Raw genomic sequence first — 17120 nt, 5'->3', positions numbered from 1 at the left:
GCATTGTTATCTTATTAGGCTGTTTTGCACTGGAAGAGAAGAGCTCAAAGCAATTTAATGGCTGGTAAGATAGGAGCTCAGAGATAGCGAGATAAGACTCCAGGTCTTCTTTAATTAATTGCGTTGGTTTTGTGAAACAGCCTAAGATCTTTTCCCCCCATGCACCTTCTCCCACTAAGTGTGGGAAGCTTGGCAAGGCCAAAAGGAGGCTTGCTTTACCTTGAGTTCTCCCAAGGGGTCTCGAGTTCCCTGGCCTTTTGACAAAGTGTAGGCAAGGCTGTTGGGCTTACTGTCCCTGAATTCCAGGATCAAGAGGACCATCATCCTTCATTCATTTATTCAATCGACAAACTCATTTTAAGTGTCTGTTGTATGCCACTGTGTGTGTGTGTCTGTGTGTGTGTGTGTGAGGCAGAGTGACAGAAGAAACATCTTTGTCCTTCTGACGCTTCAGTTCAGCTGGAGACTGTAGAGTCAGACAGAGGTGGAGGCACCCGCCACCCGCCGTTGTGTGGCCTTTGCTTTTTCCACTTTGTCTCAGCTTTGGGAGCTGAAAAGGTATCTTGGGGTGAACAGAGTAAAGTTTAAGAGTCAAATTGTCTTGAGATGTGATTGTGAGAGACTGCTCTACCACCATCTAGAATCACAATGTTGAGTCTCGGCCCAACAAGATAGTAAAAACGATTGTACAGGTGGTAAAGGTGAGGCGGAGAGAGGTCGGGTGACCTGCCAGACCCGCAGAGCCCGCCCTGTGCCACGGCCCCTTCTGCTCCTCCTTACCCACACTGTCCCTGGAGGAACACGGGCTCAAGGACACAGGCCCCGTCTGTCATGGTGTCCTTTCTTATGAAGCCTGTCAGTTGCTTAAGATGTAGATTTTGTTTCAATGCAGTCAATACCCCAATGCAATTTTTCTTAACAAAGGTAATTTAAAAAATATATATGAGAGAAATGGGAGGGAGGTAGAAAGCTCTGAAATTTTTGAAAAAGAAAAACAACAGTATTTTTGCCCTCCTAGTTATGAAGAGGCCACATGTCATTATGCACGACCGCACTGGTTCGGTGCTGGTGCCGAGGCCAAAAGGCGGTGCAGGAACTGGAACAGATGCGCCAGAAAAATACTGTCAGTGTAATCACAACTTGGATTTTATTAAAGGAAGCAGAACAATTGTTGCACAAGTGGTATTGGAACAACTGTTTAGAGATTTGGGAAAAAATGTTTTAATTATATTTTTACCCTTTACCACTTATCAAAATAAATTTTAGGTAAATGAAAGAGTTAAATGCTAACAAACCTTACGAAGAAGGAACTATAGATGAATATGTGTTTAAACTTCAGAGTCACACATAGAATATTTGCCCGGTACGCACCGGCCCTTGGAGTCCCTGCCCTGCCCAGTCTGGCTCAGGACCTGACCACCCTCCCTGCCGCCCCCCCCCATGCTGCCCACACAGTGGTCCAGCACGGCCCCCAGGGCCAGGCCCCCTCCCAACGGAGAGCGGGATGAGGGCTGGACTTAAAGGCACCAGCCTGGAGCAGCGTTGTGAGAGGCACTACAGACAGGAGGATGATGAGAGTGACAGGAAAGTGTGTGCTGGTGGGAGGGCACGGACACACGCACAGGCATTTCAGCCTTGCTCTGAGATGGTGTGCGTGGACAGCCTGCCTGACTTAAACACCGCCAGCTGAACAGAACCCTCTTGGTGTACCGGCGGGGGCCTGGAGTAGGGGTGGCCTTTTCTGGTTGCAGCCCCAAGTGCCTCCCCACCACCTGGGAGTCTCCTCCCAGAGCTCTGTGCTGTGCATGAGTTGGACACAAGGTGGCAGTGGTAGCACACCTGAGCTCTGGAAACACAGACACACGCACACCCGCCCCTGTCCACCAAATAAGATGATGGCACATTGGCACGTTCCAACCATCAGGCCGGACCTGTGTCTGAGTCTGCCTTCTTTACAGGAGTCGTAGGCAAGACGGGCTGCCCAATTTGTAGGCCCAGTGCAAAATGCAAATGTAGGACCCCTTGTTTGAAAACCAGGAAAAAGTTCCTGTTGAAAATGGTAAAATACAGAGCTGAGCTTAGGGGCAGCGAGGCAGGCCCCTCTCACCTCTCACCTGGTGGCTTCTCTGAAGTGACACGGACAAGTGAGGGACCAGGGGCCTGCTGGCCGCTCACACATGCACGGCTGCCTAGTGCGGGGCGGTGGACGCCCGAGGGACCCCCCCCCCAGAGCCAGTGGGGGACGGAAGGGCTCCTCGGGGGTCTCAGAGATGTGGTGTCACTGATATAGGACCGCATCCTCCATCGCTCTGGCCCCACTCTGGCCCCACCCCGCTCCCTCTCTCCGGCTCCCTGGGGCCCTTGCCCACGTCTCCTCCTTGCACATCAACCTCTGTCTTGGGTTCTGCTCTGCGGCTGGTGGGGGAGGTGTCGGGGGGCTCAGGCTAAGATGAACACACCCAGCCAACAGGTCATCCAGAGGGTGTTGAGTCTGCTTCTCGTTGTCTCTCTGACTGCCTCCAGTCCTGCCCCTGCTCCTCCAGGTCAGACCTGCTTCATCTTTTGGGCTCCGTATTGCTCTTGTTGCGTCCATTTTTTAAAAACTTGACCCATCGCCTTCCCCCAAAACACATCCACCCTTTTCTGCAGCCAGAGCGAGCTTTCTCAGACCCGAACTGCTCACTTTGGGGAGCTCTCCATCATCTGCAGAATAAAGCCCTCTGCAGCGCCATTCCCCTCGCCCCCGAGCCCCGCCTGCCCGCCGGGTTGCCCCTCCTCCCTCGGTCCTCCTGCCCTTATCTCAGGCACCCGCCCCGTCCAGTTCGGTTTGGTTCGCCAGTGCTCAACTGAACACCAGGCACACAGCAGTTTCTGCCCTCCGAGGGGTGAGGAGCAGGTGGGTGGGCGAGGAGACGCTACAAATGCCCGGGGTGGGCGGCACTCATGTGTCACCAGAGTCCCGTGCAAATCAAGGCTTGCAGCTCTTCCGCCTCGGCTGAGGGGCCTGAAGATATTTTCTCACCAGGCCGAACTAGGGTGGGGTTTTGGTAGGGAGATAGGACATTTTTCTTCTGCAGAATGCGAGATCTTGTAGAAAACTAAGGTTCTGAGTGGGGGAAATATATGAAAAGCCTTTTTATCTTCGTATCAATCCTAAAGACGGATGTCTAAATAAAGGTGACCCGATTGGTGTTTTGCACATTTTAGATTAGTAGCGGTGGGTGTGTCACTCAAAAACACAAGGTTGCATCGTCTTCCCAGCGGTTTCCAGGAGACGCTTGCATATTTGTTTCTGATTTGTCACAGATTCTACACATGGAAAGAGGGTTTTCTCTTCTGCGTCCCATTTTCCATCCTCATGTTCAGTGTCTTCCTGGCCCAAGGGCTGGGAAACTCTCCGTCCCCCTCTCTGCTCCCGTCCTCACCGGCCCCCTCCCGTGTGTGTGTGTGTGTGTGTGTGTGTGTGTGAGTCCTTGTGCTTTTCTCCGCCGCCTGTAAGATCACTGCCCCCTGAATTTCGGCCGTTCCAACCCAGTGCGGTCCCCTCCCGGTCCTCGAGCTGCTGCAGCTGCAGAAGACCCTGCTCTCAAACAAGTCACATTCCGATGCGGCGGGGGAGTGCGAACACTCTTTGGCACACTGCTCGCGTACTTGCACCTTGTCGAGACTGCCACGCCAGCCCCTCTGCTCCTCAGGCCGCCCACCCTGCCTCCTCTGCTCTTCCCACCTCCCGGCTGCTCTCCTCCTCCTGTCTGACTCCATCAGGGGTGACTCCCACTGGGCGCTCAGGACGCGGCCCTGCTGGCCTCGCTGGGCGGAGGGCGGAAGCCCAGGGCACATGGGCGCACGCACAGCTGTCACTGCGGCGCCTCGCTGGCTCGCTCCCGAAGCTGCCGTGTGCGTGTATCCGTGTTCATTCCCCCAACTTGCTGGAAACGTTTCCAAGGCAAAGCGCTGTTTTCGGCGTACTACCCCCGTTCCAGCGGAGTGTCGGGAACGTTCATAAACATGGGCTGGATCGAAGTGCTTCCCATCCCGCCTTTGACTGTGTCCTAACCGGACTCGGCCAGGGTCTGCCCAGGGAGGGACGGGGCTGGCACGGGCTCCCTTCAAGTCCAGTGTCCGCGCACACCAGCTGCTGGCTCGGCGTTTCGTAAAAAGGGCCCGTCTGTCCCTCCCTCGCTCCCCGGGCCTGGTGAAGGCCGTTCTCATGCTGCCGGGCGGGCGTCCCTGGAGGTTTTGTCCCTTCCGGAGGAGAGGTGCCAGAGTTGCCCCAGGGGCAAGGGGGATGTGAGGGGCTCTCCTGGGCCCCTCCAGAACACGGTGGTGAGGTACGCACCCTGTCCCCGTGGAGAGAGAGTGAAGTCTGCGAGGACAGAGCAGAGGCCTGGCTGCGGTGCTTTCCGGATGCAGCCAGCTGTCCCGCAGGGAGCCAGGCCCAGGCCCAGTGCTGCCCATGGCACGCACCGTGGTCACCCTGCCGCCCCCTGGAAGCCCACGGAGCTGGACTTGGGCGCCAGCTGCCCCTGCGCTCCCTGGCCTCTGTGGGCGGGTCCCTGAAGTCCTGCCTCAGCGCAGTTCCTCCTCTCTCCCTGCGCCTCCGGGCCCCGGGCCGGGGTCAGCGCCGAGGGATCCGCAGCTGTCTCTGCCTCGGTGGCCGTGCGGTGGGTGCCTTCCCTCCCCTCGCCAGGCGCTAGCTAGTCTGCACTGGCCTGAGGCCGGGTGACTCAGAGCCCCCCCCAGGGGCTCCCCCTCGCTCTCCCCCTGCTCCGCCAGCTGCCTGTGGTCCCAGGGAGACACACTGTTTCATGTGCCTGGGGGGTGAGGTCATACCCGTCCTCCCGTGCGGTGTCCGCAGCAGATTTTCATCTTCGGGAAGAAGAAGCGGGTGGGAAAAGCAGCTTCTTTCTTCTACATCATTTTCCCCTTTTCTTTCTTTCCCCACATCCGGCTTTTTCTTAGTTCCAATCCCCGAAGACAGGCAAAGTGTTGGGAATTTAGCTGAACTACCAGAGCCGCAGGTCAGGGGGAGCCGAGGGCGGGAAACCCCCGCAGAGCCGCAGCGTGAGTCCCGGAGGGGGGGACGCCAGTCCCGGAGAGGACACGTGGCCAGGCGACCCTCCGGGTCACTCAGCAGCCCCAGAGCGACGGAAGTGTGCCCAGTGAGCGACCTCATGCCTGTGGTCCACGCTGGGGCCCCGGGGGAGCGCCCCAGGAAGCCGCACTCGCTTCATGTCCCCTGTCTGTCCGGGACTCCTGGCCGGGTGTCCCCTCCCATCCCCCTCCTCCCACCTGGGAGCGAACTGTGTTAGAGAGAGTGTTGGGGGGGAGGGGCCTGGTCTCCCCCCGAGTCGGTCCCTTGTCCGTCAAACCGGGGAACGCGAATGCCCTCCTGACGTATGTTAGGACAGGAAATGAAGACTGTGTGTCCCGAGGTTCTTCCACCCTCCTCTCTTCGCCGCCCGGGCAGCGGGGCAGCGGGCCTCCGGTCCTCGGTCAATGCCTCTTCGTCAGGCGGTGAGGCCCCCGGATCGGGTTGGACTGGCAGCACCTCTGCCTGCAGGGCCCCTTGGGGCGTGTTCCTTCCTCGGGTGTGACTCGCAGTGCAGAAAGTGCCCCCCCAGACTTCTCCGCTCAAGGCAGGGAAGGGAGGGAGAAGGACAGTGGCCACCACCAAAGTCGCTTGCTGTCCCCAGGACGCAGGCTGTGGGGTCACTAGTGTGCAGCGCGGCCCTGAGGACACTGGTGCCTGCCACCTGCAGACACCAGAGGAGTGTGAACAGCCACACATCTCTCGATTCGTGCTGATTTGAGTACCAGGTGCTGCTCGGAGAGGGTGGGCACGGACTCGTCTTTGCTGACCAGGAGGCTTGGATCAGTGTGTCGGGGCCGGCCCATTCCCCGGGGGTTTCTTGCTTCTGTGGGGGGCTGGGCCCGTGGGGCTCTCCGGACGCCGCCGCCCAGTGAGTGCCTGTGGAGAGTCGGTGTGCCGCGCAGTCTCCCGCAGGCGTCCGCAAACACACCTCCGGCTGCCAGCCGCCTCTGGGCCTCTTTCTGTCTTCCCAGCCCAGGGAGACAGGCGCATCCTCCTGTGTGACATGCACACGCCCCTGAGACCCGCCACCCCCAGGGCCCCACCGGGGCTGCTCCCTGTGCGTCCAGGCTCCCGGGCTCCCCGGGTACCCCACGCCCCCTGCAGAGGCCCAGCTCATCTCGCCCCCCTCTCTCGTTCTGTGCAGCCAAACCCTCCCTCCATGATCCTTCCTGAAGCTCAGCGTTAAAGCTCTCCCCGGGCCGCAGTGGTGCGGCAGAAGGTGAAGTCGCCAGGGTTTGCCTGAGAGTCACGGTGCCTGGCGTCCCCTGGCGTCCCCTGGCCTCGGGCCCTATTCTTCTCCCGGAATGTTGTGGTGGGGACGGGGACAGACCTGGTTCTGCGCTCGCCTGACGGCCCATCCCCCTGGAACAGAAACCAGCCCATGGTCCACGTGGCGCCGAGGCCCGTCACAGGGGCGCTGGGACAAGCTGTGGCCAGGCTTGGAGTCCACCAGGCCAAGAGGATTCCTGGGGGATTTTTTTTTCCCCTTTCTCATTGCCGAGGGGATGGCTGTGAGAACCAAGCAAAAATAATGATGGCCTTTGAAATTCTGGGTTGGAAATCCACCCCATTTGAGACAGCGGTGGCTTGGAACAGAGGACACATTTTTGTGAGAATGAGAATAAGAAATACATTCTCATGTATTGAGAAATACATTCTCAAGAATGAGAAATACATTCTCGACAGGCTGCTCTCCGCTTCTTATCTCCAAATCTGGATTGCGTGGGTCCAGCTTTCGGACCCCGGCCCCGGGCGGGGAGGCTCAGCCGGGTGCAGCCTGCGAACACTCATGCGTCACCGTTGCTGGTCAGGAAGACACCCGACTCCTTGGCCTTGTATGGGGGGGACCTCCAACACGTGCCCCAGCTTCCCAGTCTGACACCCCACCCCCTCTTTGAACTCCCGCTCTGCTCAGAACGGCGCGGCCGGTGTCATGGGGTCTGAGGCTCTCACTTTCCCGAGGGCCCCCTCTCCATCTCCTGGGGGTGCCGCTTCCTCCCCAGAGACGTCTCCCGAGGGCTTGGACGTCGGGGTCTTTCTGCCCTTCTCCTTTCGTACGTGTTTTCCTTCCCTTCGTGGCTCCCGCTGCCACCAGGAAGTTTGCATCCGTTTCCACCCAGCAGTCTCTCGTCAACTCGAGGCCCCTACAACCCCGCCGGGTGCCTCGGGTATCTCGGTGGGCACCCCAGACTCAGCGTGTGCAACACGGAATTCCTGTTTCTTTGTGAGCTGGGTTCAGCTTCTGAATTCCTTTCTGTGAGACTGACCCCCACGCCAGACTCCAGGGTCCACCCCCGTTTCTCACCCAGCCTTACTTCTCAGGCAACATGGAAACTTGGGGTCCCTCCCCGCCGCAAGTGTTTTCTCCATCTCATGTGTTCGCTTGCTCAGTGCCGAGCACACACTGGGCGAGGTGCCCGGTGCCGGGGTCACACGTGGACAGGAGGGGCAGCCCTCGGTCCTCCCAGAGACTGCAGCCGAGCCGTCTTACTGCTTGATGGGTGTTACTGGAAAGAAACGAGGCTGGCCGTTCCCTGTCCCCACGGCCCCCCCTCACCGCCCCCAGTGGCTCTGGCACGAATGTCCTCAGGCTCACCAGGCCCCCATGACCCCTGCACAGCACCGGCCTTTCTGAGACACAGGGCTGCAACCCCAGCCCTGCCTGGGGCTCCCCTGGCACACCAGGTCTCCATGGTCAGGTTCAGCTCGGTCCTTTCAGGATTGCTTGCTTCTCGCTCAGCGTCTCATCCATTGCGAAAGGCTGGCCTGCAAGCCAGTGGCACCCAACCCTAAGTACCCGAACAAAGGCAAGGAGAGTAGCGATGTGGCTGGGTGAGCTTTTCCAAATGAGCGAGAGCGCTATCCTCGGGCCCGGCCGCAGGGCGGAGTGCATGGAGGACAGAGTAACACGTAAATGCGGTACTTTGAGATTTTAAGGGAAAGGGGAAAAAATGTAAAAACCCACTCACTAACTAACCGAAGGGCAGTGCCAAGATGGCCGCCCCGTGGCTGGGTTAACGTTTGTTGAGTGCCTACTCTGTCTGGGCACTGTTCTCACTGAGTCACACGAGTGATTCACCCCGCTCATGGGCAGGTGCCACTGTGATCCCATTCAACAGGCCAGGCAACTGAGGCAGGGGAGGACAGCACCTTCCCAAGGGCAGATGGGTAAGCGGGCCCTGGGAATAACGAGGTGTGAACCTGGGCCGTGTGATGAGAAGAGGGGGGCAGGCGTGGCGAGCCCCCATCCTTTGGAACGTCTCCTGGCTCCATCTGAGCTGGTCTGGCCTGGATGCCCGGGCACCACGGGCCAGAGAAGGGGTGTCTTTAAGGGGGAGTTGTGAGGTGGGCCTGTGATGCGGCCCGTGACCGTCGGGGTCTGAAGAGGTGTGAACGTGCTAGCGCCAGCAGTCACATGGATTCCTGCGGCCTAGGCTTTCCTCCCAAAGTGCGAGTGGGCCCTCCGAGCCGCGACCAGGCGTCGGCGGGGACGTGTGGGTCGCCACATTGACTCGCTTTGTTCCCGAGGCGTGCGGCTCAGCACAGAGGGGGTGTGATGGAGGGGAGGAGCGGGCGGCGGCCAGAGGGAGAGTGGGCGGGAGACCGCACGTGGCAGCCCCGTTCTTGAAACACACGTCCTTGAAACTGCAGAAGCATGATGACCTTGAAGGTCAAGAGCGCAACAGGGACGCCAGCTTTCGGTGTTCCTGGTCCATTGTGTCAAAAAGGGTCAAGACAGAAGAAGGAGATGAAGCTGTTATTATGTAGAGGACGTAATTATTTACATAGGAACTTGTGAAAGTCTATAGAAAAATTATTGGAACGTGAGAGTAAAAACAAAAAAATGAGGCACTGTAGAGTACATGTGACAACAGGTATGCAAAGCCCCCACGGAGACCGTTGTAAAGCTTCGCTGACAGAGGACCGAGATGGCGGGGAGAGAGCCCGTGTCTGCTGGCGGGAGAGCCCGCGCTGTCACTGCACCGATGAGCTCCGCCTCCGTTCACCGGAATATCCGCCTCACCAGAAGACGCGGACTGGGGGGCGTAAACGACAGAGAGTGAACTTGTTCGCGGTCCTGGAGGCCTCAGGTCTGAGGCTGAGGTGTCGGACGACTGGTGTCTTCTGAGGTTTCTCTCCGCAGCGGGCCGGTGGCCGCTTTCTCCCCGTGTCTTCGTACAGACATGTGCGTCTCTGTGTTGTGGTCTCTGCTTCTTTAGGGCACCACCACCTGGGAGTGGGGCTCGCCCCCGTGACCTCATTTAACCTTTGCTGCCCCTTTCAGACTCCTGCCTCCGAATGCACGTACGTCCTAAGGTGCCGGGTGTGAGCACTTCAATACACGCATTTTGGAGGGACACTCTGCAGCCCGTCATGTTCCCTAAACTACCCTGCAGGTGGAGGGCCGCCCCCGCCGAACTCCAGCAAGGCCCTCCTTGGACCTTGACCATCTAGATCCAAGTTCACGGGAAAGACCACAGGTCAAGTACAGGCAAAACGTTTTTCGAAGAAAAGAATGAGGTAGTCGGGTATGCCTGACTGGCTGTTGAAACTCACTGTAAAATACAAGAAGGCAGAGCGTGTTGGTACAGGGGGAAAGCGAACAGGTAAGGGAACAGAGGACACAGCCCAGAAGCTCACCCACCCAGGTGCAGGTGGTGGAAACTCGGCAAATAAAGGGTGATGCTCGCAGCCGAGGGGCGGGGCTCCGCACTGGTGCTCCACAGCGAGGCATCTGCGTAGCAAAGTAAAACAAGGCTGGACGCTTCCTTCGTGCCCTGGACAAGAATAAATTATAAACCTAATAATTATAGTACATTATAAACCTAAATGTGTTGAAGCAAAATTTAAAACCCTGTATGGGAAAACAGAAGAGACTGTCTTGTGTGACCTCCAGATAGCACAGTATTTCTTAAACAAGTCACAGAAAGAATAAATCACGAAGCGGAAAGCCGATAAATGTGGCCAAGTTGGAATGTACAACTTCCGCACATCGACACATCAGGAAGTTACCGGAGAAGCACAGTTACAAAAAAGGTGTGAGGGCTGTCCCCTTGTCCCGAGTGCCATCCCGCCCCCCTCCAGCAGGAACCCCGTGTGGGGGGCCATGGAGACAGCCGGGGGGACCGCTGGCTGGGGTCTCTGCAAGCCCACGGGACTCGTCTGTGTGACCGTGTCTGTGCTCGCAGGCTTCCCGGGGCTTGCACGTGCGGCAGGATCCTTCCGAGAACTTCCTCTCCGCGGGGACGGCGCCTGACCCACGGAGCCACGCCGGCCAGCGCTAGGTCTGTGTCGCTTTAAGCCTCCACCTTTCTGGTGGTGCGTGGCGCAGCGAGGGAAGAGCAGGACAAGCGTGGATAAAAGCAGGGTGTTGATACAGACAAAGCAAGCTGCAACAGGATAAGCATACAAGGTACACAGAACCACTTACCTAAGGCTGAAGGCAGGCAAACAAGTTCTCTGCGCTGCCCAGGCTTCCGTGGGACACACGCGATGGGCGTGCAAACGCACACACACTGCATGGACCGTCCCAGTGACAGGAAGTGTTGCTCTCTTGGGAGGGGCGGATGATCAGAGCCGTACGCAGGGGCTTTAACCGTCCGTACAGTACTTTATTTCCTAGGCTGGGCGGAGACTCCAGAGAGGTTCAAGTGCCCTTCCCTGCACCTGCCTGCGTACCTGAAATGCTCTGCAGCTCCCACAAGCGGCTGTGTCTCCAGCGGTAGCCCCACGGAGATGACCCTGGGCTGACAATGAACCTGGCCCACCTGACGTGCCCCGAACCCGTCACTGATGAGGGGGGATGGCGGGAAGCAGAGCCCGAACAGCCCAGCGGGGGTGGGTGTGGGGCAGCGGGGGTGGGAGGAGACCAGAGGGGAGAGGGCCTGAGGGGCGGCAGTCAGTGGGGGCCCCAGCAGGAGCCCCGACCCTCGGCCGCCCGGGCAGCCACCCGCTGCCGCACCTCCCTGAGACAGAGACCGCAGCTGGCGCCCAGGGGCGGCCTCAGCAGTTCCATGTGACGACGGAACCGTCACCGCGCGGCTGCCTCGCTGTAACCCTACACAACCCATAGAAAACAACAATTCGAAAAACAACCCAAACCCAGAATGTTGCTAGTTAAGTTGTCAGGGAGAATGAACGTGGCTGAAGACAACAATAATCCCAGCAGAAACCCACAGAAGCCCGGACAGCCCGGCCTTCGGAAGGAGCTTGGAGACGGAGGCTGTGACTCAGTTCGCAAAGAAAACGACTGGGTGTCCCGTCGTTTTTAGGCAGTGAGTCACTTCGGGGGGGGACAGCGCGTTCCTTCTTCTCTTCGATTTGCAGCCATGAAGTTGGGCGGATGCCACGGCACCCACCCAGGTGGTGCAGGGCCCTCCGGTCTCCAGGATGACAGGGAGAAGGGTGTCCAGCGGCTGGCTCCCCGGAGGGAAGAGGCTCTTCTCTGAGTTCTGTGGTACGAAAACGCTCACAGCGGCTGATTTTCAAGGTGCCAGTGGGAGGTCACTGGGAGTGGGGCTGGGAAGAGATGTGCCCACTCAGCCCTTGGAAACCCAGACAGGCTGGCTCCCGGGATTTCCTTCCTACCAGGGCGGCGAGCAGCCCTGGCTGGGGCCAGGGACAGGCTCAGCCACAGGGAGGGTGACTGCTGCCCCAGAGGTGGCCACTGTCCGAGACGCCTGTGTCTGTGGCCTCTCCTGGCTCGCTCTCGGTCCACAGATGTTGAGATTTTATTATTCCACTTAGAATGTAAAAGCCCTTCCTTCATAGCCACACATTTTGAAAGGTAAGAATATATTAAACACCTTAACCAAAACGCTATTCCTTTTTTAATTTTTAAAAAGATTTTATGTATTTATTTGTAGAGAGAAGGGAAGGGAGGGAGAAAGAAAGGGAGAGAAACATCAGTACGTGGTTGCCTCTCGCGCGCCCCCTACTGGGGACCTGGCCCATAACCCAGGCCTGTGCCCTGACTGGGAATCGAACCCACAGCCCTTTCGTTCACAGGCTGGCACTCAATCCACTGAGCCACAGCAGCCAGGGAACATTCCTGTTTTTAGAAAAGTGACAGAGACGAGCTGTCCTCCCTGAAGAAGCCGGTGACTCAGTGCTGGTGATGGAGCCCGACTTTTGTCCCATACTTTCCCGTCCTCAGCACCCTGGACAGCAGGTCTCACCCATCTCAGGGTGCTTCCAAACTGGGTCTCACTCCGTTTGGAAACTCCCCTTGCGGAAGTTTGCAGTCCCTGCATCATCGTGCTCAGCTGCACAGAGTCCTGAAGGTTCTTCAGTCTGAGGGGCATTTTCTGTGACAAGTCAGCGGGTCTGTGCTGGGCAGAACGGTCCGAGTACAAGTCACAGAGCTGGCTTACATGCTGAAGAAGTAAGTTATCTCAGACAATGAGAAGTCCCAGGGGCGGTTAATGTGGGGGTCCAAGAACGTCACTGAGGACCCAGACTCCCCCCACTCATCGGCTCTGTGTTCCTTGCCCTGTTCAGCCCCTCCTGTGGGTGTAAGACATCTGCCGTGTTCCGGGCACGCGGGGCGACAGCCTTTGGAAAGAGAAGGACCACTCTCCCGATACCAGAAAACTCCTCAGAAGCCCCATTTGACAGAAGTGGGTCAGAGGCCCTTTCCTAAGTCAAATCCCGCCAGAGAGACGGCAATTGCTACGATGAGCTGGGAACAAGTCAGGGTTTAGCCCCGAGTCACCTGGGCGAGCGGTAACCATGGTGACGAACACGCGGCCCTGCTGGGTAGGCAGCCGTGGTCCCACGGTCCTTCCGTCACTCTGGCCCCGAGACTGTGGGGTTGCACAGGTCAGTGTGGCCCTCCCGGCTGAGCGACCCACTTGAACCCGACCCATCAGCCTGATCAGAAATAAATTATGCCATTTACCACATCAGTTACCTTCAAGATCAATTGTAAACGAGTGTGTATTGACAGTCTACTGGGAACTTGGCATTAAAGGTCACAGCTTAGACGCTGGACCACTGATGTGTAGCCCGGACAACTGGGCTCAGCGCCCTCTTCAGCTGACAGAATGAGTGAACATTTCTCCTGGGGGCAGAGGCCAACGCTTAAAAAGTAGACGGCTGTGATTTTCAACAAGGGGACCCCGATAATTCAATGGGGAAAGACTAGTCTCGCCAACAACTGGTGCTACAGCAACTGGGTATTCGCATGCAGAAGAATGGAGTGGGGCCCTTCCTCACACCAGATACCACAGTTAACTCGAGGTGCATCAGTGACCTAAGTGCAAGAGCTAAAACTGTAAAAACCTTAGAAGAAATCTTGTAGATCCCATGACCTTGGCTTAGTCGGTGTTTTCTCACACACGAGTCCTAAAGCACAAGCGACAAGAGAGAAACTGGACTCCATCAATGTGAAAAGCTGTCATGCTCGAAGGATGCTCTCCAGAAAGTGAAACGACAGTCCGGGGAATGGGAGAAAATATTCGTAAATCGTGTACGTATTTATTAAGAGTCTCATATCCAGAATATATAGAAAACTCTTACAACTGAACAGTAAAAATGCAGATAATCTCATTAAAATGGGCAAAGGCTTGAGTAGACATTTCTCCAAAGAAGATACACGAGTCGCCAACAAGCCCATGGAATGATGTTCAGCGTCACGAACCGTCCATGGAGCACAGACCAGAGACTCAGGCTGTCACTCCACGCCCACGGGGGTGGGGCATGCAAAGGACAGACAGTGATGAGTGTCGGAGAGGCTCGGAGGAATCGGAACCTTGCACGTTGTCTGTGGGAATGTGGGGTGGTGCAGCCCTTTGGGGAAACCACTCAACAGTTTCCAAAACAGTCAAAGTTAGGCCCCACCATCAGCTCCACTCGGAGCTAAACACCCGAAGAAATGGAAACACGGATCCATGCAAAAGCTTATATGCAAATGCTCCTAGCAGCAATATCTATAACAGGCAAAAAAGTGGAAAAACCCTCATTTCTATCCATGGATGAAGAAATAAAACCAAACATGCTAAATCCTTCTGATGGAATATAATTTGCCCCCCAAAAGGAGTGAAATAGGGATGCACGCTACACCAGGGGTGAGCCTTAAAAACGCTGTGTTCAATGGAATACGCCGGTCATGAAAGGTCAGATGTCGTATGATTTCACTCATATGAAATGTCTAGAACAGGCAAGGAGGTTGGTGGTTGCCACAGGGGGAGGGAGAAGCGAGTATTAACAGGTGTGGGGCTTGTTCTCGGGTTGAAGAAAGTGTTCTCCAGTAAGTAATGGTTAGAGCGGAACAGCTGCATGAATGTATTAAGAACCACTGGGTTTGACACTTCTAAGGCATGTGAATCATACTGCAATGAAAATATTTTTAGGACTGTCTCAGGCCTTTGGGGGGAAATAAGACAAAACCCAGTGGACAAATACATGCCTAGTTTGCAAAACCCGTTCAACCCTTGTATGACTCTGAAATTTCTGGGTGCCGTTTGACCTCCTCCTGCCTCCTTGGCCCCGTGACGTACCGGGCAGATCGGCGGATCTGAGCCCTGGCCTCGCAGGTCACAGTCACCGTGGGGCCGCCTTGGCCTGACCCCGGGCCACTGAAACCCGAGTCCCTGGTTCCTGTCCTCCCACACCCCGGCATCTTGCTTTATTAAACACTCCAGGTGGCTCCCACGTGCTGCCGGGACGGAGAGATCCAAGAGCAGACACGATGGGTCACGCAGATGAGGTGGCCCTTCGGCTGAATCTTTCCCCCCCTTAGGTCAGGTTTATTGAGATACAATTTTTACCCATGGAAATTTACCCTTTTAATGTACACAGGTCAGTGAATTTTGACAAATGTGCACAGTGCTGTGACGTCTGACAGTTGGGACACACCAGCACCTTTACACCCATCATTCCCGCAGACGCCTTCATGCCCCGCTGCACCCCGTCTGTTCCCCCATGAGTTAGACGCACGTGCTGGAACACTATGCAGCGTGAAAAGCATGTCCCTGGAAACACGTGTGAGGAAATGAGGGGAAAAGACTGCATCGAGGTGAGAGCACAGAGCAGAAGAATCTCTGTGTAATACAGTCAGTCCTAGGTGTGAAATCTCTGTCAAGCATGTGCATCTCTCCATACACGTGTGTATTTGTAGAAGAAAATCAGTGGTCACCCCTGCTTGTGGGAACTATAAAAAATGTCACTTTTCATCGTCATATTTTGCTGTGTGTTTTAGATAGTCTACAATAACAAGTTACTCTTATAATGAAAATAAGGATGACATCCTCACAACGGCGGTCTGCAGGCAAGCGGTGCGCAAAGAACCTGCCCGGAAAGACCGGCCCGCCCTCCCCTCCGAGGTCCCGGGCTGCGAGCCCAGCCCTCTGCCCCGCCCACGGCAGGCGCAGGGCAACTGTCACCCCAGAAAGGACGAGTCGGGAGACATCGACTAACACGGAGACGGAGATGAAAAAGCGCCGACCCAAGAGAGGAAACTAGGAGGGAGAAGAGTCGAGGTCTTCCGCCGCCTCCCAGGCGCCGCCCCCGCCCTCCGGGCCGCAGGCGTGTTCCGTGCTCTGCCCGCGCAGCCTCCTGCACCCTCACGTCAAAGACCCGCATCCCTGCGAGCAGCGGGACAGGTCTGAGCTCGGAATCTGCCCCCAGGGAAGGCGACCCGTGGGTACGGAGCATAAGTAATTGATGGTCACGCGAGTGAACCAGTGAGCGAGCCGGGACCACACATCTGGACAGCGGAGGTCTGTTTAGGGCTGGTCCGACCTCCTTCAGCTTCAGCAGAGCCCTGATTGAAGGTCCTGGACAGGCCTTCCCGCCGACCGGCTCAAACGGCCCCACCGCGGCTGAGGCCGGACGCAGGTGTCCACACCAGACGCAGCCGGTTTAGGCCCCCTCGGGGTCAGCACGGGGGTCATCGGGTTGTTTCTTAGGGCCAATAACACGGGAGCTGGCTGTAGTTGGAGTACTTTCTCCTGCGTTTTCTCAAATAGAAGATGATATAATAACATGTTGGTTGAAACATCACATGAACCAGCAACGCTGTTTTTCCCCAGGTGGTTCCGGAATGGGTCACACCCTGTGGACGAAATAATGGGTTGGAATTAGTTTCAAGGTCAATTATTTCCGAAGTCTGGGCATAGGCTCGGTATCACTTTTCCGTTGTTGCACAGTGAACCTCTCTCAAGTACAGTGACCTAACACAAGCACTTCTTTGCCTATAATTCTGTGGGTTGGCGGTCTGGGCTGGACTGGGCTGGGGCGGCTTGCACGGTGCTGGCCAGGCTCGCTCCTGGGTCTGGGACCTTGGCCAGCGTGGCCCCAGCTCTGAATCACGTCACTTAGCCACAAGCTGTCGGGCAAAGAAAAGCACAAAGGCAAGGCCGGTTCAAGGAGGGGGGAAATCAACTGAACCTCTGGCCTGGAGGTGCTGCAAAGAATCGACGGCCATTGAAAATCTGCCGCAGGCTTCCAGCCTGGACACAGCACAGTGAGGCTGGAAGGACAGAAAGCCTTGGGGACCGACTTCCCCGTCTCTGAGCCCGGCTTGTCTCTGGCTGAAGCTGTTTTCCTCCGGGCCTTCCCTGCATCTCTCTCTCTGAGTTCTCAGCAGGGGCTCAATAAACCACTTGGCTCCTAAGAAATTAGCTGAGCAATGTCAGGTCCCTTGAAACAAAATCCCGACTCCAGAAAGTTCTGAAGTAGGCAAACTTGAGGGCTAGTGAATTCAGCAGCTTAGCCATGTCGTACAAACCAGAGATGCCGTCCATCCTTCTGCTCTGCCCTCCGTGACAGGCTCTCTTTTCCTTGGCCAGCACCCCTTAAGGTGGTTGCAGGGTGTCCTAGGTGTCCAGGCATCACATGAAGATGTGACAATGTTTGTTTCTTCTTTGGGCCATTTGTTTGTTTTCTGAGTGAAGAGGTCTTTCCCTGAGGCCCTGCTGCCAGCAGCCTCCTGCTGCATCTCACTGACCCCAAAGGCATTGCTCGTTTTTGTCTGAATCGAGGTCAGTGGGACGGGGCGACAGGGTTACCCTGGTTGGCTCAG

Source organism: Phyllostomus discolor, chromosome 14 (assembly GCF_004126475.2).
Source record: "Phyllostomus discolor isolate MPI-MPIP mPhyDis1 chromosome 14, mPhyDis1.pri.v3, whole genome shotgun sequence".
Classification (NCBI taxonomy): Eukaryota; Metazoa; Chordata; class Mammalia; order Chiroptera; family Phyllostomidae; genus Phyllostomus; species Phyllostomus discolor.
This window is presented reverse-complemented; position numbering follows the sequence as displayed.